At 40.3% G+C, this 27,344-nt stretch overlaps 2 pseudogenes; both read right to left on the reverse strand.

The window, feature by feature from the left end:
• Nucleotides 1-13,530: 13,530 nt before the first annotated feature.
• LOC131910477 (large ribosomal subunit protein eL36-like) lies at nt 13,531-13,845 on the reverse strand (annotated as a pseudogene).
• A 547-nt stretch (nt 13,846-14,392) lies between these two features.
• LOC131911039 (small ribosomal subunit protein uS2-like) overlaps nt 14,393-27,344 on the reverse strand; it is a 39,991-nt pseudogene continuing 27,039 nt past the window's right edge.

Genomic DNA, 27,344 nt, shown 5'->3' on the forward strand with positions numbered 1-27,344 from the left:
GGCCTGCAAACCCCATAGCTTTTCACCAGCTACATTTCCCTCAGGGCTTGTTCATAAGACCAAGTCTTTCACAGGATCATAATAAATTCAGCTACTGCTTTTAGAATGACAGGGAGCCATGTCCTATGACCTCTTCAAATAGTCCTGCCATATCTGATGCTGAGCCAGAAAGCAAGAAAAGGGCAGGAAATATGAACAACTGATTGCAAAACATCAAGTTTTATCCCAGGTATCAATTGGAGACCTGTTAATGATGCCAGCAAAGAACAATGGCTTTATTTATTGATTCAGTCATTCATTGGGTTTTTGTTGTTGTTGTTTGTTTGTTTGTTTGTTTTTATTTCATTTGGCACAAGTTGTGATCCCCAAGTTTGATAACCAGAGCGGCATCTCAAGACCTGGTGGCACTGTGGCCAGGGCAGCTGGAGAGCCTGCAGTACAGGGTTTGAGCAGGGTTTTTGTAACCTGGAGTAGGGAAGGGAGAAGGACAGGATTTCATTAGGGGCAGAATGGGGGAAGTAAATTGTCTTTCTCAATAAGCTCTTTCAATTTGCTTGGTTTTCAGTTGCTTGGTTTATTGAGGACAGGTGGCTGGCACAGGGTGTACTCCCCAAGTTCAATAATACTCCTGTCTTAACTTCTCAAGGAATTGGATTACAGCTACATGCCAGCACATCCTGCTTCAGTTCAGGATGAATGAGACTTAGAAATTTACTTCTAGCAGGTAGAATGTGACAAATGTAACAGCAAATGACCATAAGGTCAATCCCATGATGCACTGTGGCTTTCTCCTCACAAGGAAGGTGCTTTCTGACTGTCTCTTCACATGATGCACTTTGGCTTTTTGCTCATTCTCCCAAACAGTTCATTCATTCTGGAGAGAGCCGGGTATCATCCCATGAGGGGGCTCAAGGACACCTAGGGCAAGGTGGGGAGGAACTGACTTCTTGGGCTCTTGTAGCGCAGTTTCCTCTGAACTGAAACATTCTCTCCACGAGGGAGAGGAGGCTTCTGAGACTTAAGAGGTAAGCTAAAGGACACGTATCTGGGAATCAGAAACTTGGAAGAATTCCCAAGTCCCCTTCCCAGGTTTATAGAAGAAATAAACAACTTCTTTGGAGTGGGGAGGTGTGGGACTGAGCCTAGTCAGCAGTGACAGAGAGGGGAGACTTCTCTGACATGTTTAGCTACACAAGCTGTGCAGAGAGCTCCCGGGCTGCAGCTTTCTGCAGTTATCACTTGTATGGGATGGGATTTTCTTGTGTGTGATGCAAGTGCTGCTCCTTTGAGTTATCCTTTCTCCTGTAATCACCCCTCATCCATGACCCTGATAGTAACCCCAATAAAAGCTTATTGCTCAACCAAGTTGGACTTGGTGTAATCGTTGCTTTAGTCAGCCATGGGCTGCCTTTCTTCAGTGAGTAGACACATGTGCACTTCTTCCCAGGAAATGTCTCTCATACAACCCTTGCAGACAGAAGTGTGAAAGTGAACCTTCCTGGATGTAGTTCAGGCAGTCCCAACCAAGTCTTCACACACCTGCCTACCATCTCAACTGATGCTTGTCAAGAGCTTGTAGACTACAACCTCACAGGTAAATGCTCCCAGGATCTTGACATACCAATAAAATGAGGTAATGCATATTTATTATTTTAAAACCTTAAGTTATGAATAATTTATAATGCATATTATACCACACCAATTAAGAGGTATTTTCACAAAGAAACGGAATATGGGTCTGAATTCACAGGTCAGCACAGAGCCTAGAAGGATGGGGCATATGAAGGAGTTGTTTTTCTGATGGAAGCTGACAGGAGAACTAGCATGGCTAAATTTATGTAAGAGTCACAGATTTTTGCATACTGTCTCATTTTAACCAGCTCTGTCTCCACCTTTCTTAGAAGGACCTTTGCCTCTTACCTCTCTTCCTCTACATAGAATCTGTCAACAAGGCTTACAGATAAATGCACTGCCTTTATCTACTCCCTGGAGGAAGGGGAAGAAAATGGGAGAAAGCATTTATTGTCTAACTACTCCTGGAAAATATGAACTAAAGTATTTTCATCCCAGATTGGGCAGGGATAACAAATTAAAGAAGTGATTCTGTCTAAGTCTAGCTAGGTGAACCAATGAGATTACAGGTTACTTATAGGTAGACACACAGATGATTTAAAGGCCCCTCCATCATGGGAAATCCTATTCGGCAAAAATGGCTCATAAAAGCCGCATCCGTGAAGCTCCCTGCCTGACTTCAACAGCACCTCCACCCAAGAATCTTCTTTCCCCCAGAAATTATTTACTGCTTATAATCTTGGATAAGACTGTGTGACATTGTAACTTTCTGAGCAGAGTCTTCTATGTTTCCCAAGCTTTCTGAGTTTCTTAGGTTTCCCTGGCTTCTTGTGTTACAAGCATCTCTCATTTCCATCCAGGAGAGAACATTCCAGTCCAAAGTAAAAATGTACACAACAGCATCAAAAATAAATCTCTCTGCCATAGACTTTTCATTTTAAGTTCTATCATTCAAAAACCTCAGGGCAGTTTTCACATGTCTTAGGAGCTGTAAAGGAAGATGGAACATAGAGTCAGATAATTGTAGGGAAGCCTAGGGCAAGTCATGAGGGAGATTTTTTATAGTAGGTTTTTAAAAATAATTTTCTTCATTTTTTGAGATTATAATAAAATTACATCATTTCCTCCTTCCAAACACTCTCATGTACCCTCCCAGCTCTCTTTAAAATTCATGTCCTTTTTTTCCTTCAGTAGTTTATATGTGTGTATCTCTGTGTGTGTGTCTGTGTCTGTGTATTCCTAAATACATAAACGTAACCTGCTCGGCCTATATAATGTTACTTATATGTATGTATTATATTATTACAGGGCTGATAATTTAGTATTGCATAAGTGTGCTCCTCCTTGGAGAAGAGTATTTCTTCTTCTCTCAGCTTTCTGTAGCTGTCTATAGTTCTTTGTATGTATAGTATTGAAGCCTCCTGATCTTTTCCCTGTCGACATTAACATGTAACGTGTCCATTAGTGTTATCGTTGTTTAGCTCATGTTTAGGTATCCATATTGGTAAAACTTCATGGTGTAACTTCTGACATTTCTAGAAAACACAGTCTCACAGCAAATCCATTTCTGACCCCTGTATAATAGGGTCTTTTCAAAAGGCTCTAAAAAGTGCTGCAAATGTTTTCATAGGCCCTGTGATCATTACACAACAGTCTGAAGGTTACTGCAGCCTCTTAGAGGGAACAATTAGTATTTCTAGTTCCTTTGACTTTGTAGTTTTGATAGAGGAATATGAATTTTTCACCAGTGTGGGAGATTAGTCTTCAGTAAAGAGATTTCTTGCTAAGCTGTGCCTCCTGACCTTTGATGCTAAAAGGGAAGATATTATAGATACTTCGTCTGTTTTTTCCTTTTTTATTGCTATGACACAAACAATTATAGGGCATGTTCTATGATAAATAATAGTAGGTCTTTATCCTAGAGACCAATAAAGTATATCTCATACACTCGTTTTTGTCTATAATTAAAAATAGAAGCAAATAAATAGTATAAATCATCTTTCATCTCCCTTTATAATAGAAAGCCCAAGTGTTTATGAAGTCAGAAAATGCTCTACAAAACTAGCTTAAACAAATCTCTGTCACAACATCTCTCCAGACCTTTCAATGAAGAATAATATCAATAGTAAAATTTTCCCTGCTTCCCTAAGCAAAGGCTACATTTAAGAGCAAGAGATTGAACCAAAATCCAAAATAAAACCAAAAGAAAAGGCAGTCTGGAAGATAGACAAATGGACAGTAGCTTCGAAGTGTTAGGCATCAGCTGGGACTCAGGTGTCTTCTTTCTGTTTAAGAAGCAGCAAACAGACTTTGCAGACAAAACCTTTTGATTCACTGGCCAGAAGGATTTGATAGTGCTGAGAAACAGCTCCATAGCAGTAGAAGGGATAGTCTGAATCCACACCCTGACTTCTCACTTATTAGTTAAGTGACCACAGCAAACTCATAAACTTCTTAACTAACAAACCGAGGCACACTTACAAACGTACTTCAACCAGTGCCTGCTGTGTAACTGATGCTTGGTGGAAATACAAATTTTCTTTCTTTTATAAAAAATATTTGTATTAATTCTGTGACAATTTAATGCAATGAGTTTTGATCTTACTTAACCCCCACCCCAACTCTTCCCAGATCTACCAACCCCTTCTCCACTCACTTAACTTTGTGTCTTCTTTCTTTCTTTTGCTTTTAAAACCATTGACGTAGTCTTAGTCAAAGACTCAAGTATGTGGTGTCTTCAGAAATAAGGTCTTACTGTCAAGTTCTGGAAGGTAACAAAAGCATTCCCAATAGCCTGCAGTGTTTGGAGATCTATGGAACTTCATTGGCCAACAACTTCAAAAGAGAGAGCCCATTTTTGGCATGAAGCTTTTTATTTTTTAGCCTATGGTATCTACTAGGGGCATTGCCATCTATTATAAATAGACACCAATTGTCTTATCTCCCTCTTACCTTCACTGAAATGCAGGAAGAAAAAAAACCTCCAAATAAATAATATATAGGCTCTTCCCTGCAGATCTAGTAAAATGAGCTCACACTAATAAATCCTAAGGTAAACTACTCTTTGTTACATGGAAGGACATTAAAACGGAGTTGTTTTTTTTTTTGTTTGTTTTTGTTTTTTTAAATAGGCCTCACTGTGCAGTTTGGCTGGCCTGGAACCATTGATGACCTGATATTCACAGAGATCTACCTGCCTTTGCCTACATAGTATTGTGATTGAAGATGTATACAACCACACCTGGTCTTAAAATGAAGATTTATTTTATTTTGAGACAAGGTCTAGTTATGAAGCCTTGGGTGGCCGGGAACTTGCTATGTTGACCAAGCTGGCCTGAAACTTACAGAGATTTGCCTGCCTCTGCCTTCTGAGTACTGGGATTAAAGGTGTGTGCCACTATGCCCAGCTCAAATGGAGCTTTAAAGGAGATGTTTGAGGTGTGCAAAGATCTTCTTTGAAGAGGTTGGCATGCAAGGGAGCTTCGAAGCAGCAGGATGAAAGATATGGGTTGAACTCCATAGCACAAAGAGACAATAAAAGAGATGCTGCTGAGGGGAGCCATAAAGACAATTTCACAAAGTTTGTACAAAGAGTCAAGAGACAGAAGCCTAGACAAACTAGAGCAGGAGTTGAGCTTGTTTTGTTTCTTATAATGGAATATGAAGTGTCTTGCTCCCTGGATGGTGTCACTATTTGGGGGAATTGTGAAAACTTTGGGAAGTAAGGCCTAGCTGGATGAAGTGGGACCCATGGGATGTGCCTGGGCCTCTTATTTGCTCTCTGCCTCCTGTTCACTATGTGCTTTCAATGACATAATGTTCTGTTTTACCATGGATCCAGAATCAAGGAGGCCAAGGACTATGGACAGAAATTTCTGGAAGTGAGCTAAATTATTTCTAGCTTTCACTTATTATTCTCTCAGGTATTTTGGCTATGGAAAATTAACAAAATTTCCATATCTTAAAAGATTCTCTCAAATTTTTTGACTAAAGAAAGTACCAGAATCCCATAATTGGAATACTGCTTTAAGTAAGGCTGATACCCCTAACCCAACCCCTCCTTACACATTGTTCCCATGTCCTAATAAAAGCCAGTCATAAATACCAGCACAATAATTTTACCTAGTTGTAACTTTATTATTCCATTAACAAAGATCTAATGAAGACTTTACATCTGCTAATCACCTTGTGAATAGCATTAGAAGTGGACTGTTAGCTATGGCCTCTACCTCCCAATGACTGAGACCTGTAAATAACAAATGCAAAACAAAACCACACTAAAGTTCTGCATTTAGAAGTAAGGACAGACCATGGCAAGAAAAACTAGTATAGATAGTTCTATATGATATGTAGATATAACCAACCTTCTTATTAAATAAGAAACACAGAACCAATGCAAAGAAGAAAGCCAAGAGGTCAGAGCTAAGAGCTAAAACCTTACCCTTCCTCCTGCAGTGGTCCTACCTCTCCGAACCAGAACTACCCCTGTGTTAAAGTCTTTATATAGAGTTCCTGTTCTGCCTTCTCATTGGTTGTAAACCCAACCACATGACCACCTCATCACGGCCTGTCTATATAGGCCTCCAGGTTTTCCATGCTTGGTATTGAGATTAAAGGCATGTGTATCCAATAATGGCTGTATCCCTGAACACACAGAGACTTACCCAGCTCTGCCTACCAAGTGCTGGGATTACAAGTGTACGCCACCACTGCCCTGCTTTCCTATGGCTTGCTAATAGCTCTGACCCCCGGGTAACTTTATTTATTAACATACAAATAACATTTTAATACAAATAAAATATCACCATAATGATAGGCAACAAGGAAACCTTCTGGGAGGTACCTTCACCAGAACTGGAAACAATTACAAGTGTATCAGGCAGACCTCAAGGTAAGAATATGTGAAATAGCTATTCTAGGAGAGACAGATGAAGGCATTAAATAAAGCTATGGAAAGACACCACTGGGGAGCATACAAAGGGCAGGATGTTTGACCATTTCATCTTGTGTGAAATAATCTGAACTATGCTTTACAAGACCAAAGGAAAGACCCTGGACAATTATAATCACATTTCCAGTATTGGAAGCATGGAGATAAGTTCAGAAGTTTAGGTTGTTATGAAGGAAACTGGTAAGTAGACTTTTCTAATAACCTGATAGTAGAAAAGGGTTTTATTTAAAGTAGGATTACCAGAAAATGAAAAGAAAGAAACAATACATAGTATTTTATAGACACAGAGGTGAGTGTGTGTGTGTGTGTGTGTGTGTGTGTGTGTGTGTTGTGTGTGTGTGTGTGTGTGTGTGTTTCCAGTTAGTTTTTAAACAAGTTGACAAAAGCTGGAGTCATCTGGAAAGAGGGAACCTCAACTGAGAAAATGCCATCAGGTTGGCTTGTAGTCAAGTCTGTGAGGTGTTTTCTTGATTAATGATTGATGTGAGAGAGTTCAGTCACCTTGTGGGTGAAGTTACCACTGGACAGGTGGTCTTGGGTTACATAAAAAACAATCTGAGCAAGCCACAGGAGCAAGCCAGTAAGGGGCATTCCTCCATGGTCTCTTCTTCAGTTCTGGCCTCCATTTTTGCTTGAGTTCCAGCCTTGGCTTCCCTCAATGACAGATTGTGATCAGACCATGTAAGCCAGAAGCTCTTTCCTCCTCAAGTTGCTTTTGGACATGGTGTTTTATCACAGCAATAGAAAGCAAGCTAGGTCATATACATGGAGAAAAACAAGAGCATAGCTATAACAGAAAGCAAACTAGGAGTATATGTGGAGATAAATAGCAGTATAGCTGTAAGGTGAGTGGAATGAAAACAAAGAACTGAATCAAAGGTGGGGACTTATATGGACTACTGATAATAATGTGTTATAAAATACAAAAATGATTCATTTGCTTATTTACGCCTGAGATCTAAAGAAGAAATCAAAAGAAAGGGCAACAGCAGAAGAAAGAGGAAGAGGAAGAGGAATTCGAGGTAGAGAAAGAACAAGAAAGGTGAAAAGGAGGAAGAAAATGAAGGATATGATTTTTGCTTTTTATTGAATGTAGAATATGAGGGAGTCAAAGTCTACCAGCAGGCCTAGATTTTCATCTGTTTCAGCCCATTGTTTTGATGTTCATTATTGCATAGTCTAGAAGTTCAATATATTTGGTTTTGATGGTACATGTGTATAAGTTGAAGACAATTAGAGCACCAATGTCTACATGAATATTAAAGAACCACAAAGCAGAAGGTGGAAAGTTGTGTTTCCTTTTGGAAACTTAGAAGATTAGTATTTAATGCTATTTAAGGTAATGCAAACAGTAAAGTCTACATTTTCATGTGCTCCTCCTCACAGAATCTACTCCTTGTTCGACAACTCTCTGCATCTTCATCAGGTTTGGCTTCTGTATGTAATGCACAGGACGACTGTCTATCACGACCACAATCAGTGGTGAGTCTTGGAGGAGGAAGGAGAACAAGGTAAAATCTTGACTTTCTGTTCTCTATCTCTTACCTCAAACTTGATTGTTTAGATGAGGCTTAGAGCAAATTCCAGAAAGGCTTAAAGGGGTGTCATAGGTTTCTGTTTGTTAGAAATTATCCTTTCCGTGTCTAGTTCTTCAAAACAGATACATGCAACCGTGCGTTATATATTTTACGGAAAAGTGAGCTTCCAATGCAGCAATGTTCTAGGAATCCACTAAGGGTCCTCTGCTGATCTTTCCACTCAAATTCTCTCACCACTCAGACTTAGACTTCAGTTTCCAACTTAGATCTCACTTCTTTATTCCTACTAGCATTTGGTTTCAAATTTCTTTTTTTCTTCTGGACTATGGTTTACTTTGCTGCTTATCAATTCTTAGACTTTTTTCTTTCTTTCAGTTTCCCACACCCAGTCCCAACCTGAGAAACACTTGCTGGGCTACTGCATTCTATTTAGAGAAACTCATCTATCTTAGTAGATGTAGGAGACTGGAACATACAACAGAACTCCAATCTCCAAATTATGATCAGCCTTTGTAAGGGTAGTGTTGAAGCAAACCAAACAAAACAGAAGCCTCACTTCAAAAAGAATAAGAGATAGTTTATTCTGTAGCCAAATTTGAGTGGCATAATTTGAGTCAGTTTGTTGTTGTTTTTGTTGTTGTTTCAGTTGTTGTTGTTGGTTTTCAGATTCCCTTATATGAGCATTCCAGAACTCCATTTAAAGTTTTTCAATTGTCTTTTGGACTTGTATGACATACCTAGTTAAGTACTTACAATTGAAGATCTCTCACTAGGATCATTCTGTTTTTATCTGGATGCTGACATCTGCCTGTTTGCAGAATGCCAGAATCTTGGCTCCTTTAATATCATTGGTAAAAGAATCTAGGTGTCATTTACTTGGAGATTATTTCATAAGTGTACAGATCGTCTGTTAGAGCCATTTCCACCTCACTGTTGCTGGTAGCCTAAGGAGAAGCCATAGCCCAAACCATCCCTGACAGCTGCAAGCCTACGCTTCAGTTCTGAGCATATATGAGTCTTAGCAATCTTAACTTCCCAGTGCCTTTATGTTATGTTTATTTATCTTGATGTTTGTTCCAAAGTGGAACTTCAAAATCTATAACCTGCCCTTCAAAACAAAAGGCCAACCCCTCAGTTAGATTTTCCCAAATATAAATATGTTGAAGATCAAGTTATTTTCTTTAAGAATCTCTTTCCTAGTATTACTCATACATTGAGAGGAAGGATTAGTCCCTTTATATAACAATTGGTCTTTCAGACAGATCAAATATTTGGTTTTTCTAACCTCAGAGATCAAATACAGTTTTCATTGTTCTCCATTTTCCATTTTCCTTTGTTGTATCTTATTTAGTTTTGAACTGTTTATCTGACTAGATGCAGCAAGATATGGGCCTTATTCTATCAGATATAAACTTAAATATCAGTAATTTTTAGTAGTAAGTGAGACACAATATTGCTGAGTATTTTTTAATAGATTCTTTAAAATATACTTATTAAAAAGAAATCCAAATCACAATCTCTTTCAATATTTTTAAATACCTAGTGTCAACAAAAATCACAACCCTCACCACAAAGGGAATGAGATAGTTTATTCTGGAGCCAAATATGAGTGATGATGGCTGAGGAACAAAGATTTAGGTTCTCCTAAAGTACATGTGCCAAAGTGATAACAATCTGATGACACTTTTATAGAAAAGAAAGCTATAAAACAAGACACTTTTAAAACACATCAGTAGAAACATTGAGTAGTTGGGTTGAAGTGCAGACATCTAGGCTCTAGGCCTCAGATTCTAGTTGAGAGTACTATTACCCTTTGGTTTGTAAAAGCTATGTGTTTGTTTATACATTCAAAAGGATTTTCCTGGGCTGGAGAGACAGCTCAGTAGTTAAGATCATTTGTTGTTCTTCAGGATGATCTTTGTTCGATTCCTAGTATCCATGCCAGATGGCTCACAAGCACCTATAAATTCAGCTCCCAGGGATCCTACACCTTCTTCTGGCCTTTGAGGACATCTGTACACACATGGTACACACACACACACACACACACACACACACACACACACACACACACGGGAGTACATACACATATACAAGTAAATAAAACATAAATAAATCTTTTTTTAAAGGTTAATTGCAAAGATATAAGCTTAGATACAGGGGAGGACCATAAAAATAGCCCAAGATAACTTGGATCTAGACCTGTAACATCTTGAACATTGCACAATAAGTTCTGATTTGCTCATTAGCTTAGCAGGAGGTTCAGTGGAAGGTTTGTACAGCCTCTTCCCAAGAACTTTCGTTCACACTGAAAACTGATGTAAGTGAAGCCATTTATTTTCTTCCATAGCATCATATAGAAATATCTCTCATTCTTACTTAATAGAGCTAAAACAAAGAATAAAAAAAATAATTGTTGCTTTCCTTTTACTGAAGTTCAAATTGTTGATTATTTGGTGAAGGGCTGGCCTTAGAGATCTATAAAAGAAGAAATCTCTAAAACACTTTGCTCTGTGTCAAGCCAAATTTCAAAAGACTGGTGCTGTTGTAAAAGCAACACTGTAAAAAGGTGAGAAAATCAGTTTTTAACCAGCTACACGCTTTTACAAAGTAATTAAAACTATCCATACATTAAATACGTAATTGATCTTCTTAGGAATTTACTCACAAGGACAAATTTCTATTGATAAAATCCTCCCACAATAGAAAGTGAAATCGTCCCATGAATTATGGAGAGCCTGCTCCTTGTGCAGCTCTTTAATTGTAGCTGATAGGGCTGCTGCTTCAAATGCTCCTAATGCACTGGCTCTTGAATTATTAATGGGTCTCCAACCTCAGCACATTTGCCATTGGAGCCTATTCCTTCGGTGTCAAACCTTCCGTATTGCAGCAGGCTAGGTCCGGAGACGTGACTAGCAAGGTTTCAGTTTTATATTATCATTATTATTATTTTATATATGATATACACTCCAAGATACAATATGAATTTTAATGACATGGGTTGAAACTTCTGCTTGCAATGCTTTAAGATTTCAGGGACTATTTCTAGTCTACCTCCAAATTTAAATATGAATTTACTTTAATACTAGCTAAGCTTATAAACATGTTCTCTAAATCTTCCCACGTTCAATCTCCTCTAGTACCTGAACCCAGATAAATTTATTAGGGTGCACAATATATTGGGGAATACAATATCACCACACCGAATGACAAAAAGAAATAAAAAAAAAAAAGGAAAGGACATGACTGCTCTTGGGTGTGGTGGGGGAGAAGATTTATTGTAGATAAAAGGAAAAGCATAGCCAGAGGCAGGGACATCTGGGAGAGTCCAGAGTGAACATGACCCTGAACATGACCCTCTCTCATGTAGGGAAAGGGGAAAGAAGAGCACCAGAAGACCAGGAGGGTAAAGGGTAGACCCAAAAGGTGAAAGGGCTGGGTAACCAAAATGGTTGGATTATACAGCGAGGGGCTGTTGCTAGAAAGGAAGCACACACAACAAGTTGCTATCCTGGGCAGAGTCATAAGGGCACTGTGTGAATGTGACCCAGAACATCTTGGGCAGATGCCAGGCCATCTGATGCTGATGCTTACCAGAGAATCAGGTACAGAATGTAAACTACTGACCGCTTCTATTCTACAGAAAGAGACTCTGACCCAGGAAGCAGGAGTATGGCTCAGATAGCTCCAGGTCACTTTTTCCTAGGGGCCTGTGCTGTCCAGTCAGAAGAATTCACTACCTGAGGCTGAGGATTAAATCACCATCACCTCCTTGTTTACAGTCAGGAAAACTAGAGAGAGCCGGATCAATCCCCAGGGTAGAAAGTGTTCTGCTGTCTCCAGGGATTTTCTGCCCAGTGTAGAATATGATATTTGCCAAATTTGTGAACATAATGAGCTGCCCAGAAAGATGCCGGCTAGTGAGGGAATTCCAGGCTAATTGAACCTGCCTGTTAAATGTGTCCCAGATTAGTTCAACCCTGACTGCAAAAAGGATAAAAAGGCAGTCATGTTTAAAGAACATCATCTCTATATTTTTAGTACACTTGTTTGTGCAATGGACAATGACTTGCAAAACTAATGAAGTCTGCAGCTCTGGGGTCCTAAAATAGTTCCTTTTCTATTCTCAGCACACGTTACCAAAGGGACATACTTATTTTAGACTTGAATGTCCAAAAATGTATGATAGCCACCCTGCTACACATGGTTGACTTCACTGAGAGAACTCTATTTTCTCATTTTCATTTTACCTATTGTTTTCCTCCACTAAAATGATTTTCCTGGATCTTCAATGAGGAGTCTTGAACATGTGACTATGAAAACGATGAAGACTACAATCAGATTAATCTTTTGAAGCCTATCTTGAGTAATATATTCTCTTTTCTGCAGCCTTCACTTTCTTCTTCGCATCCCTAGAAGGGATTTTCGGAGTGGCTTTGAAGCTGTCGGTGAAATGCATCCACAGTGTGATCCCTCCTCTCTGCCCTGAGAACAACCACATGCCTTGCTCCCTGGCTCTGTTTCTTCCTCAGGCCTCCTCTTAAAGGAGGTGAAGCTTTGCTCATGCCTGCCTTTTTCTTACTTTTCTGCCTCTAATGATCATGATCCAAACCAGAAATATAAAATACTAATGAATACAATGCTCATCAAAATGAAAAATGCCATTCACAAGTATTTTTGAAAACACAGAAAATCCACAACCTGAATTTGGTTTTGACTTTGAATTCAAAGTCAAATTTTGTGTCCGGTAAGGTACCTTGAATTTTATCCAGTCCTTTTCAAGTGTTAGTTACATTAATGAGCCATTGTCACACTGGTGCTGTTCGGCAAACTGCTGCACAGCCAGTGTTAGGTAACAAAAAATGGCTGACCTGTGAGTTGTGCAGGATGTGACTAGCCTTGAACTCGGCCAAGTGGTTGGTGCAAGACAGTTCCCACTGTTTCTCATTCTTCAAGAAATGGTAAACTAAGTACAGGTAATGATGAGCACATGTGCAATAGGACAATACAGCCACTCAATGCATTTTAACTCTTTTGGGACATCTGTTACATACCGACCAAAGTAAGTCACAGGCCAAATCCATGTGTGGCAATATAATTAGATACACACAAACTACAGCCAGGAAGTAAAGAATTGAGACAATAAGTCAGTCTACCATATTAGAACTTTTCCTTATAGTATCCTTGACAACTTTCAACAGAATACACACAAATATAAATTAACAAAATTTAATTAACACACTAGGCTAAATATTATGGCACCTTTAAACAACATTTGAATAAATTCTCCTTCCTCCTCATTCCCCACCCTGCACATTCTTGTTACCCCCTTGCAGTCTCCACCATCCCAGTCTCTTTTCCTCTTCTGTGTCCCATGTGACCTTTTGCTCACTGTATATCCTTCCTAATTTCCTATTTTCTTTTCCTTTTTTTTTTTTTTTGTGAGGTAGCAAAATTTATTGGGGGTGGGGGATCAGTCCTTCTTGGCCGCGGCCTTCCTCATGGCGGCCAGCACGTTGCTCAGCTCCTCCCGCTTCCTCTTGGCGCGGATGTGCGTGCCCACCCTCTTCTTGATGAACTTGAGCACCCGCTTGTCCTTGGACACCTTGAGCAGCTCTATGGCGCGCCGCTCGTAGGGCGCGAAACCGCACACCTCCCAGATCATGTCCCGCACAAACTTGGTGTGCTTGGTGAGGCGCCCGTGCCGCCCGCTGTGTCTCAGCTTGCTGACGTCACCTTGTGGCCGTTGTTGAGGCCCACGGCCATGGGGTAGCGCAGGGCCATGGCTGGTGCTCTCCGAAGGCAGCCGCGACAGGAAGCCTAATTTCCTATTTTCACTCTCTTGGTTTCCTTTCTAGTTTTTTAGGCTTTACCCTCATTTACATATATATTGTATTATATCTATAATAACACATTATATTGTAAAGAGCTTCTACAATCTAGAATCTGCACATGAGCAAGAAGATGCAGTTTTATTTCTGAGTGTAGATTGCCTCATGTAATATACTTTCCAGATCCATCCATCTTCCTGAAATTTTTATTTTTCTTTGGAAATGAATAAAATTCCATTGTGTATATGGAGTGTACCATATATGAATTATCTATTCACCTGTTGACAGGCATGTAGGGTACCTTGCCATAAGTAGAGCAACAATAAATACGGATGTACAGATACTTCTGCGGTAGGATATGGAATCCTTAGGGTGCGTGCCCTGGAGTTGTATAGTTGGGCCACATGGAGTTTTTATTTTTAACCCTCCCACGAGCTTTTAGGAACTTAATTCTGCTTCTACCTGTTTTTTCGCCTTTGCCTGTATGTCTGCAGAGCAGCTCAGGACCAGCCAGTGGTGGGTCCAACCCTCTTAGTGGCCTGTGCTGTGGGAGCTGTTGGCCAATCCTTAGTGGCTGGCTGGGCACTTCAGTCCTCAGTAGGGAACTGCTGAAGGGCACAGAGGGCATCTGCACACCCTCAGACCAGTCGGACACCTCTGGCTGAGCAGCAGTGAACTCAGGAGCTGGCACGTTCCATTTGTCCTGAAATTCCTCCTTGGTCACAGCTTTCTCAGCAGCAGCCTGCTCATCCTTCTCAACCTCCATGTCTCAGTAGAAGTAGAAATCAGATAACTTCCCATGGGTGCTCACAGGAGATAATGCTACACATGTGGAGTATTCTCCAGCCAATAACCACCACACCAAACCCACTGAATGAGCTCCCTTGTTACATGGGATGGAAATGTCCATGTAGTGCAGAGGAGAGTTTGTGTTATACAGAGAAGTAGTGGTCAGGTTGACATAAGATGCCTCTGTGAGGGACTGGTGGTAAGCCCCCGGGGTCAGTCACCACTAGAAGCCATGGCTCCCTGGAGGCTGTTTGGACCTGTTCAGTGAAGGTCCTAGGCATGAAGTGGCCAGCAATTGGAGTGACTCCAGGGGCGTCAGTGAACTGCAGCACGGCTTGCTGTCCTGTGCTCCTAGAGATGATGCTGACATTTTATATATATACATATATATGTATATATATATATGTGTGTGTGTATATATATATATATATACATATATATATATATGCTGTGGGATGTTCTGTATGTTAAATGTGTGGCTCTGATTGGTTAATAAATAAAACACTGATTGGCCAGTAGCCAGGCAGGAAGTATAGGCGGAACAAGGAGAGAGGAGAATTCTGGGAGGAGGACAGCTCAGACAGGGACACTGCCAGCCATCATGATGAGAAGGAGATGTTAAGATACCGGTAAGCCATGAGCCACATGGCAACTTATGGATTAATAGAAATGGGTCGATTTAAGATATAAGAACAGTTAGCAAGAAGCCTGCCACGGCCATACAGTTTATAAGCAATATAAGTCTCTGTGTGTTTACTTGGTTGGATCTGAGCAGCTGCGGGACTGGCAGGTGAGAGAGCTTTTTCCTGACCATGGGCCAGGCAGGACTGGAGAAAATTCCATATATATATGACAGAGAAAACTTTTGAATCTTTTAAACATGAAAACTTATTTTGAATAAAGTTTCTTTTTTGTTATGATTGTTTGCTTACCTTAATCCCTACCTTATTCAAAATAAGTTTTCATGTTTAAAAGATGTATATATGTATGTATATGTATACATGTATACACACATTATACACACACACACACACACACACACACATATATACATATATATATATATGTATATATATATGAGCAAGAGAGATTTTTATTCAGTATAATTTGGATAAAGCAAAAGTATCTGGTTTTTAAATTAACCTTTAACTCCATTTACTCTAACTAGAGATGTGCAAAGATTTGAGACAACTCTTCTTACCCAAATTATACAAAAGACATCACTAGTAACAACATTCATATCTTAAGTGCTGATGTTTCCTGATTAAATGAATATCTAAGATGTTGTAGTGGTTTGAATAGGTATGACTCCCATAGACTCATGTGTTTGAATGCTCGGCCCAAAGGGAGTGGCACTATACGGAGGTGTGGCCTTGTTGGAGTAGGTGTGGCCTTGTTAGAGTAGGTGTGGCCTTGTTGGAGTTAAAGTGTGTTAATGTGGAGTAGGCTTTGAGGTTTCATATAACACACTCAGAGTAATACTAGTTCATAGTTACTTCTGTTGCCTGTGGATCAAGGTATAGCTCCTTCTCCAGCACCATGTCTTCATGCACACTGCCATGAAGATAATGGACCAAATATGAAACTGTAAGGCAGCCCTAATTAAATGTTTTCATATAAAAATTTCCATGATCATGGTGTTTCTTTGCAGCAACAGAAACTGTAACTAAGACAGAAATTAGTACCAGGGACTGGGTTATTGCTGTGATAGTCTTGACCATGCTTTTGTTTGGAGGAATTTAGACTTTGGGAGTTTGGGTTAGGAGAGCAGTAGAAAGCTTTAAGCACTGTTTAATGGGCCATACTGGTAGGAACATGGAAGACAGTAGTGCTGAGAATGACTGAAACTGTGGGGGCTGGCTCAAGAGGTTTCAGAGGAGAAGAATTTTAGTATGTTGTCTAGAGATTGTTCTTGTGATACTTTGGTGAAGAATGTGGCTGCTTTTTGCCCTTGTCTGAAAAGCTAGTCTGAGGATAAAGTGAAGAGATTTGAATTAACTCCGTTGCCAAGCGAAATCTTAAAGCAGTGTAGTATAGACTCTGTCATATAGTTATTGCATTCACTCTTATGAAGATCTATAATGAAAAGGAGCAAGCAGAACAAGGAAAAATACAAAATGTACATTTTGAGGAGAAAAGGGGCACCAAGAAGTGGAATTAAACTAAGTCCTGTATTCAAGGAGATAAACAGATTAAGAAATGGAATAAAGGGTGTGGTAACCTCAGGGAAAGACTCCACCCAGACAAGCTTCCAAGTTGTAAAAAAAAAAAGCTTAGAGCCAGGTGTGGTGGTGCACACATTTAATTCTAGCACTTGGAAGGCAAAAGCTGTCAGATCTCTGAGTTTGAGATCAACAGAGTGAGTTCCAGGACATTCAAGCTTAGGCAGTGAAGAAAAGCATTGAAAACAGAAAGTTGATGAGGATATAATTGAACAAGGGGGCCATGTTCCAGCCCCAGCAAGCAGCAGAAATTGGCAGTTTTAACCATGTGGTTCTGGCTTCAGAGTCAAAAACTGAAATAAGGGGTATGGAATCTTCCTCTGAAACTAAGGAAAGCTGCTGAGGGCATTTGTGTATCAGGAGTGTCCCTGGGTGGAGGCCAAGAGAGACCATTTCATGAAGCTGTGAAGTTGAAGCCTGGATTGCCTTGAAGACCCTAAGATGTTGGAGATGTCAGAACTATGGAAAACCTGCCAAGTAGAGCTGCTAACAGGGAGTAGAACCAGCCCAAGAGAAAGGAGTGTGTTGCAATCAACAAAGCTGAAAAGAGTTGGAGATCTGAAGAGTGTTTTAACATCAGACATGAAAATACAGAGTTTGGAGTTTGTCCAGCTCGTTTTTTGGTCTTGCTCTGGTCCAGTATTTCTTTACTATCCTCCCTTCCCTATATTTTAGAAAGGTAATGTATCCTGTGCCATTAAATGTTAGAAATACATGATCTGTATTTTGATTTTTGATTTTGATTTTTTGGGGATTACAGTTTAAGAGACTGAATGAATCTCAGAGAGACTTTGAACTTTGGACTTTTAAACATTGTTGAGACTGTGATAGACTATGGAGACTTTTGAAGTTGAACTAAATGCATTTTGCATTGTGTTATGGTTACAAGCCTGTGGGGGCCAGGGAGCAGAATGTGGTGGTTTGAATAGGTATGACCCCCATAGACTCAAGTATTTGAATGCTTGATCCATAGGGAGTGGCACTATTAGGAGGTGTGGCCTTGTTGGAGGAAGTGTGTTACTGTGGAGGCAGGCTTTGAGGTCTCATATATGCTCAAGCCACACCCAGAGTGACAGTTTACAGTTGCTTCTGCTGCCTGTGGATCAAGATGCAGAACTCTCAGCTCCTTCTCCAGCACCATGTCTTCCTGTACACTGTCATGGACTATACCTCTGAAACTAATAAGCTGGGATTAAAAAATTAAACAATATTTTTTTTCTTTTTGCAAAGAAAATGACAATACCACAGTGACTCCTTTCAGATCCCATTTCTAACTATTTAAGTAAGATAGTTCATAGACTACAAATAACTATGAATATAGGGACAAACATACAGTCAATCTAGTATTTTTTAAATATGTAAATTTTAGTTATTTAAAATGTATGTCTTCTTCATCTGTTACCTTCACTCCATTAGGCCAAACTGTGTTTTTGATTATTTTAACTGTAGGCATAATAATCCTATTCTATGTTATATGTAAATGTTACATTAGGTACAGAGGGCATATGGAAAGAAATCAGATCCAGATCATGATATGGCATGATCCAGGGGTTGGTATCTTAATGGCTTTACCAGCTCTTCTTCTTTCCTGAAGACTGCTGCTCTGTCTACTCCTCAGTTGTATCTACATCAGATCCTAGGAATGAGCTTCCTAGATAGGAAGGACTTTATAATAATAAATACATGTGTTCCTCTCCATGTACAAAATGTGATGCTTGGTCAGCAAGGGAAACTGTCAACAAGAATTAGTGGAAAGTAGGTGTGTGTGCAGAGACCGATTGACTGACTGTTTAAAACTGCAGTGCTATGGAGAGATTAAAATGTTTCAGGTCCAGTGGCTAATTACCTTATTTCTGGCTAACTTTAGATCCCTGAATAACCATTCCTTGCTAATCTCTGTACGAGAACTAACATCATTTGACTAACAGATAAAAATTCTTTTAGAATCTATTAACTAGCAGACCCCTAGCTTCCATCAACCCAAAAGCTGAGATTGTCATTAGATAGCATCTGAGACCTATAGAAAAACTTCCCCATCTTGTGGTAACAACCTTTTTGATGCACCCACCACTGTATTTTAAACATATTTTAATTTATGACTTTCTTGGTTCTGTAAAGTTATAAAATTTCATGAAATTCCCTCCACATTGGAACATGGAATTTGGGGTAACATAAATCTGAGTTCTTAGGTGACTCAAAATGGCCCTAGAATAAACTGTGTCTTATTCTCTTTAAGATGAGAGCTACATTTTTTTTTTGCACTGACAATAGAAATAGCAAAAATAGAGAAAGAACAGGGGAAAGTTCTGAAAGAGACACTGGTCTACTGTAGAATACTGCACAGGACACAGTAAATAAGACAAAACAACAGCCTACAGAATGGGAAAAGATCTTCACCAACCCCACCTCTAACAGAGGGCTGATTTGCAAAATATATAAAGAACTCAAGAAACTAGACATCAAAATACCAAACAATCCAATTAAAAAGTGGGATACAGAGCTAAACAGAGAATTCTCAACAGAAGAAAATCAAATAGCTGAAAGACATTTAAGGAACTGCTCACCATCCTTAGTCATCATGGAAATGCAACTCAAAACGACTCTGAAATACCATCTTACACCTGTCAGAATGGCTAAGATCAAAAACACAGATGGCAACTTATGTTGGAGAGGATGTGGAGCAAGGGGAACACTCCTCCACTGTTGGTGGGAGTACAAACTTGTACAGCCACTTTGGAAATCAGTATGGCAACTTCTCAGAAAATTGGGAATCAATCTACCTCAAGACCCAAGGATACCACACCTTGGGCATATACCCAAGAGATGCTCAATCATATCACAAGGACACTTGCTCAACTATGTTCATAGCAGCATTATTCATAATAGCCAGAACCTGGAAACAACCTAGATGCCCCTCAACTGAAGAATGGATAAAGAAAATATGGTACATATATACAATGGAGTACTACTCAGCAGTAAAAAAGCAATAACATTATGAAATTTGCAGGCAAATAAATGGAACTGGAAAAATATCATGCTGAGTGAGGTAACCCAGACTCAGAAAGACAAACATGGTATGTACTCACTCATAAGTGGATACTAGATGTAAAGCAAAGGATAACCAGACTACAACCCACAGCTTCAGAGAAGCTAGCTAACAAGGAGGACCCTAAGAGGGACAGATGCATGGATTGCTTTGGAAAGGGGAAATCTCCTGAGTAAACTGGGAGCGGGGCGGGGGAGGGCAAAGGTAGGGGTGGGGTTTGAGAACATAAGGAAACAGGATGGTGGAGCTGGATCAGGGACAGAGTGGAAGAGCAATGAAAGAGATATCTTAATAGAAGGAGGCATCATGGGGTTATGGAGAAACCTGGTGCTAGGGAAGTTCCCAGGAATCACAAGGATGACCCCAGCTTAGACTACTAGCAATAGTCAAGAGCGTGCCTGAGCTGGCTTACCCTGGTAATCAGATTGGTGAATACCCTGTCATCATAGAGTCTTTATCCAGTGGCTGATGGAAGCAGATGCAGAAATCCACAGCCAAGCACCAGGTCAAGCTCCAGGAGTCAGGGTGAAGAAAGGGAGGAAGGATTCTATGAGCAGGGGGCATCAAGATCATGATGGGGAAACCTAAAGAGACAATGGAACCAAGCTAGTGAGAACTCATGAACTTTAGACCAACAGCTATGAAGATTGCATGGGACTGGACTAGGCCCTCTGCATAAGTGAGACAGTTGTGTAGCTTGGTCTGTTTAAGGGGCCACTGGCAGTGGGATCAGGATCTATCCCTGGTGCATGAGCTGGCTTTTTGGAGCACATTACTTATGGTCAGTTGGATACCTTGCACAGCCTTGATGCAGGGATGAGGACCTTGGACCTGCCTCAACTGAATGTACCAGGCTTTGCTGACTCCACATGGGGGGCCTTACTTTTTTGGAGGTGGGGATGAGGGGTGAATTGGGGGAAGGCTGGCGGGGAAATGGGAGGAGGGATGAGAGGGGGATCAGTGGTTGGTATGTAAAATGAGTAAAAAAAATTCTTAATAAAAAAAAATAAAGGATTGGTTTGAAACAGATGAATCATTTTTGTCTTGCACCATTCTGTAGAGTTATGTAGAATCTATCACTCCCAAACCAAGATAGAAAATAAGTGGATGCTAGGTGAAGATGGACTTGGAATTTGAATTTCTGTTTGCTGGACTCTAAAGTTTTTACAGAACACCTGTTGCCAAAGTAGGATACAAAGCTAACCGGGAGCCTGGCCATCTCTAGATTTATATTTTATTTCCAGTTATTTCATTAATATTATCATATGTAAGCAGGTACAGCAAAGAAACCACTGAAATGGCTGCTTTATTACAGGGAAGGTTTTCATTGTACATCAGAGAGAAAATATCCAGAGGTATCTGAAAGAGTCCAGAGCAGTGAGAAAAGAAGTAGACTGGGCATGTCCAGGGCTAGGGAAGCAGGAGCCCAAGAGATCAGCAGAGACAGAGAAAAGCAAGGTAACAAGAGAACACAGTACAGAGAATGACTGAGACAGCAAGAAAGCAAGAGGATAGCAAAGGAGGGAATAACAAGAGGATAGCAAAGGAGAGGATAACAAGGAGACAGCAAAGGAGAGGATACAAGGGGACAGCAAAGGAAAGGATAGCAAGGGTAACCAGGTTCTAAGGAGAAGAAGCAGCAGCAGAGAGGGAAGCCCTGAGCTGGAAGGAGTGTAGGGTAGAGGTCAGGGTGGGAAGAGCTAGGATGCTAGCTGCTGGTGGGGCCTTTAAAATGTGTCATCAGTACTTGTAAATAGGAACTGAGGACCCTGGAGGCCAGCATGGGCTTTGATATACAACCATTAGCTGTGTCCCTTCTGCCAGAGCTAAGGGAGACTCTTTTTGGGTGATTGGAACCCGTTTCACATGTTCTGGAGGAATGCTTGTTTTCGCCAGAAATCCTTCTACAGTCCCGCATGAACTCATTTCAGGACACATACTGCTCGAGACCTAACAATTATATTGTGTATAAAACACAAAATTCTTTCTTAATTTATTTAGCCATTCTTTGTGAAGGTTAATAATACTTGTTCTTCATTTCTAATGGGACGTTAAAATAATAATTTCATAAGTAGTTATTTCTGAGGGCAAATCCTTACATTAAAAAGACAACTACAATGAAGAGCTGGAAGAGCTTTTAGAGGTCCCTTGGTGTGGCTGCAAAGGATGGAGTGAAGAGGGGGAGAGGGAGAGGGAAAGGGAGAGGGAGAAGGAGAGAGGGAGAGGGAGAGAGGGAGAGAGGGAGAGAGGGAGAGAGGGAGAGGGAGAGAGAGAGAGAGAGAGAGAGAGAGAGAGAGAGAGAGAGAGAGAGAGAGAGAGAGAGAATTATAAGAAACAAGTTAGCAGAAAGTCTGGGATACATGTCACTAAGCGTGTGTGAGAAAATCCCATTGGTTATACACATTCAGGAGATGTTGAATGCTATGCAAATGCCCTGTAAAGAACCAGAACTCAGGCAACTCAGGGCCTTGAGCATCTTTTCCTGGCTCACCAGCCCACTTCTACTCTCAGGACTGTGGATTTTTAGCTGACCTGTGCAGATCTTGTCTGCTGGACCTGGGGTCTGAAGACCTGAAAGAATGGGGCAGACTACAGTCTAGTGCTGTAGACAGCCTTACTTCAGTTTCAGTGTACGTTTATACATGAATGAAACAAAGAAAATAAGGATCCAAGGAAGGTTGTTTGAGTTCAGAAAAACATGATGAGAAATATATGATCAGAAAAACATGTAAATAAACATTAGTAAGCACCTACTAAATATTAACAGAGCAGCTCTTCCCCAGAGCTTTCTCAGAACAGACCAATTTAAACAGAATTCCTGACATGTGCTGTAGATTGGATTCGAACAGAAGCTCAAGTACAATTCCACTGAGTTTGAAAGAGAATCCCCAAAGCAGACAAGCTATAAATCTTGGCATCTGCCCAGAGAGGGAGAAAGAGAAGAGGAGCATGAAAGCACTGAGTTAGGCTAGCATGGAGGCACAAGGCAGACAAGCAGCCACAAGAGGAGAGAGGAGCTTTAAAGAAACAGTGAAGTCTCAAGTGCTGAGGAAAACCTTCTTAGGCTCTGGCATCTGGAAAACCAAAAATAGGCAGAAGGAAGAAAAAGTCAAAATTATGCAGGCCCAACAGGTAGGTCTCCAAGGACACTCTGAGGTGGACTGCCTGCAGGAGGGGGTGGGAATTCTCGGATGAAAAAGTGCATTATCTCATCATCCTGAGTAGTCCCTTAGCTAGGTGATTGACCTGCTCATCTCTACCAACCAAGGGAGGAGACAGTGGTAGGTAGATTCCATTCCTTACTATAACACTCATACAACCAGGAGGTGTAGGCAGACCTGGAACAGCAGGTGTCTGTTGAGAAGTGCAAGACAAAAATAAAACAAAATCAAAAATAAACCTATTCCAATGAGACTCCTAGTCAAACATGTGCCTCACTTTTTGGCCTCTATTTTCAATTGAAAAATAAATTCAACAATATAGCTAATTCTTTCAACATATGGCTATTCAACTTTAACTGTAAAAGAAAATGGGCAATATTATTAGTGACCAAAGTGGAAATGGGATTGAATTTTAGCTATGTATACAGAAGAGAACAATGATTCTCCAATTCCCCATCTCCAAATAGGATATGCTGTGCACAGTGCCCTGGGGAGGAATTAAGCTTCTCATCATGCCCTTAGTAGAAAATGAAAAGCTGCCAAACTGTGCATAAATTAGCAAAAGGCAACTTATGCAAATTGTTAATTCATCCTATTGTGCTGATTGGCGTTAAGTGGAAGCAGGTTAATTATTGTTGCTGCTGGACTCCACACATGAGAACTGGAAAGCTCGAGCTGCTACATCAATTTTTGTTGTTGATGATGTTTGTTTGGACATTTGAACTTAATTGACTAAAATAGATACAACCTGTCATTCAGAAATCAACTTTAAAAATTAATCTTTCCGTCAGGCAGTGGGGGTACACACCTTTAATCCCAGCAGTCGGGAGGCAGAGGCAAGTGGATCTCTGAGTTCAAGGCCAGCCTGGTCTACAGAGTGAGTTCCAGGACTGCCAGGACTACCCAGAGAAATCCTGTCTTGAATATATATTCTTCAGAAGAATGGTTTCAATCTAGATTGTCCTTTCTGGTGGAATTTAGAAAATAATTTCTGTCTAAAGCCTGTTATCAAGACCTTGAAAATTCTAAGAGCCATTAATACTTTGATTTGATTGTTTTACAAAAGCGCGAGAAAAATGAAGAGCAACTAAGAAACAAAGTGGCTTAAAGTGAACCATAAGACCCAGCAGACAGGAAGGGCCACCTTTCAGAGGCTGGCAATGTGGTGGCCGTCAGGACTGAATCTTCTCTATCTCAGGGTGGCCTGAGCCCTTATGCTTTGGGAAGAGTCTATGGTAGTTATGGAAGGATGAAAAATGTATTTTTCTTTCTTTCTCTTTTTTTTATAAAGTACTTTTTAAAGTTGTATTTATTTATTTTATGTGCATTTGTATTTTGCCTGCATGTATGTCTGCATGAAGGTGTTGGGTACCCTGGAACTGGAGTTACAGACAGTTGTGAGCTGCCATATGGGTACTGGGAATTGTACCCAGGTTCTCTGGAAGGAGCAGCTAGTGCTCTTAACTGCTGAGCCATCTCTCCAGCCCTGAAAAATGGATTTTTCATCAGGCAAATTAGGACATGTAATCCTGAACATAGAAATTGAGAATTTTTGCAAGCTCATGGTAATTAATGGGAGATTTTCAAGCTTCATAATACCCATCTGTGAGTCTACATAACTTTTCATTTGGTTGAGGAATCCATTTCTTCTATCTTATCCTCAACACCCAAGGTTCTCTCCTACATGTCTTTTAATCTGTTGGTGGGACTTACCTCTGAAATTTTGTTTGACATCCTAAGTTTTTTATGTCCAGTTTTATTTCATTTTCGGTTTTCTTTAGTGATTCTGTTCCTTTGTTAAATTCTACTTTTAAGTCTTGAATTATTTTCATTATTTTATTCAATTATTTATGTTTTCATGGACTTCATTAAGGGATTTATTCATATCCTCTTTAAGGTCCTTGAGCATATTCATAATTGCTATTTTTGAAATCATTATCTTATGATTCATCTGCATTGAATTTCTCAGGGCCTACTATAGTATAGTTATTGGTTTCTGACAGAGGCAGATTGCCTCGTGTGTTTATGTCTGTTTATGTTTTTTCTAAGCATCTGGAATTATGATGTTTGAGGTGTTTCTGGATGTCAATATCTTGTCTTATCTTTGTTAGTAGGGGAGTGTTCCATCCTTTGGTTGTTGCCCTCTCTGGATTCTAGGCAAGGGTGGTGGCTATGAGATCCATCTATGGCAGAGAGCGTGTCTGCTGTTTGGTGGGTGACAGAAAGGAATAGTGGTAGGCTAAAAGGAAAGGCTAACAGGGGCCCCAGGAAAGAGCTAGAGGTATCAAGGTTCATGCCTAGAGGCAAAGTCCACAGGGAAGGGAGGTAGCATTGGAAAGGGGCTCCTAAAAGCGGGCTGCAATAGGACGAAGGATGTGTCTGGAGAGACAGAGATGCAAGGACTAGGGGGACCCTGGGTTTGCACCAAGAGGTGGAGCCCACAGGGAGCAGATGTGGGATGGGAAGAGAGGTTTCCGTAAACAAGCTGTTTTACAACTGAGAATAAGTCTGGAGAGAGTGTAATTGAGGAGAGGAATCATAGTGAAAATTGACTACTTGAATACCAGACTAGTGTGGCCACTGAGGTCCCCAGTAGAAAACATTTCTGCAGGTCAGCCATGGTGGTTAACACAGATGAGTGGGGATGGGCTAGAATCGAAGGCTGACAGGGTCAACAGGAAAGAACCAACCTGAGTCTGCACCAAGAGGTAGAGTCCAGAGGGCATGGAGTCAGGGTGGGAAGAATGGTTCCTGCAGGCGGGCTGCTACTGGACTGAGAGTAAGTCTGGAGAGACAAGAATGGAGGACAGCAATGTCAGTGAAAATTGCCTACCTGAGTGCCCTGTGGCCTCTGGGTTCCTGTAGAAAGTGTTTCTATAGACCAGAGGTACTAACACAACCTACTGGAGGTGAGCTAGAAGGGAAGGCTCGCAGGGTCAGTGGGAAGCAGCTAAGCTAGGTTCACTCCAAGAGACAGAGTCTTACTATTTTTTTAAAAAACTGGAAAACCTTTCTTATCTAACAAACTGTTGAAAAAAGTTGTAACCTGCCCTATCATTCTCTACTTCAAACTCCATTCTAACATGATCAGAGTTCCATTACTTTACACCCAGAGTCCTAGTTATATTAAAATGCTGTCACAAATTTCCTTATTGGTGAGATTATGAATAACTTTTTTTAAACTAACACGAATAAGTTGAACTTAACCAACAGTTATCCTTAATGCCCTTCTGGGGTACTTCACATTCCCATTTGGTAAAAACATCTCAAATTCCCATGAGAGAATTCCTCTTCAAATCAATTTCCAGTGTTTCCAGGGACTGGTGACTTCTCCATTTCTAGGACTGAAAACATGGCCAGACAGTCAGAACTATCATGAACACCATGATAGAAATATCAATAAATAAGCATTTTGTTAGAGTTTTATATTCTCCTCCTACTTCTTCTCCTTTGTGTGTGTGTAGGTTTTGTGAGAATTGGAACAAAAACTGTCTACTAATAGTAAAATGAACAAACAAAATTGTGATATATTCATATGATGGAACATTATGTAACAAAACCATATGTTAAAATAACAACGTAGATGAATCTTAAAAGCGTAATTTTGGATGGAAGGAGGCACATCACAAAAAATGCACATAGTGGACACGAAGCATCATGACTGAGAAAAGGTCAGTGTGAGGCTTCCATGTGCTAACAATGTTCTTTTCTTTGAGTGGTATGGCGCTTCATGAATGTGTTTACATGGCAAATTCAGTGAGTTGGATGTTTGCTATGTAAGCACACTTTCACTGTGTGTCATACTTTAACAGAAAATGCCAGCTACACTGATATTGCCCATAGTCCCAGCTGTCTGACATGCTGACATAGGCAGATTGTTTAAGGCTAAGAAACTGGAGCCAGTCTGGGAAAAATAGTGACTTACCCTCCCAGGAAGAAAGAGGGAGAGAGCCAGAGCAAGAAGGAGAGCAAGAGGGAGTGAGAGTGAAAAGGAAGAAGTGATTCATCACTTCAAATGATTCAAAACTACATGTAACTTATAACATCTAGCTAGACTTTAGAAGAAAGGATTAGACTTCATACCATATAAAATACATTGTAACAAATTAAATAATCAAACACAAAAATAACACGATTGAAAGTCTGAAACACAAATATGTTTGGTTCAAGTGGAGGGAAGAAGGCAAGAAATGAAAGGTGATTTGACCCATGATGTTTCCTAATCAACACGGAA

The sequence above is a fragment of the Peromyscus eremicus genome, chromosome 5 (genome assembly GCF_949786415.1).
Source record: "Peromyscus eremicus chromosome 5, PerEre_H2_v1, whole genome shotgun sequence".
Lineage (NCBI taxonomy): Eukaryota > Metazoa > Chordata > Mammalia > Rodentia > Cricetidae > Peromyscus > Peromyscus eremicus.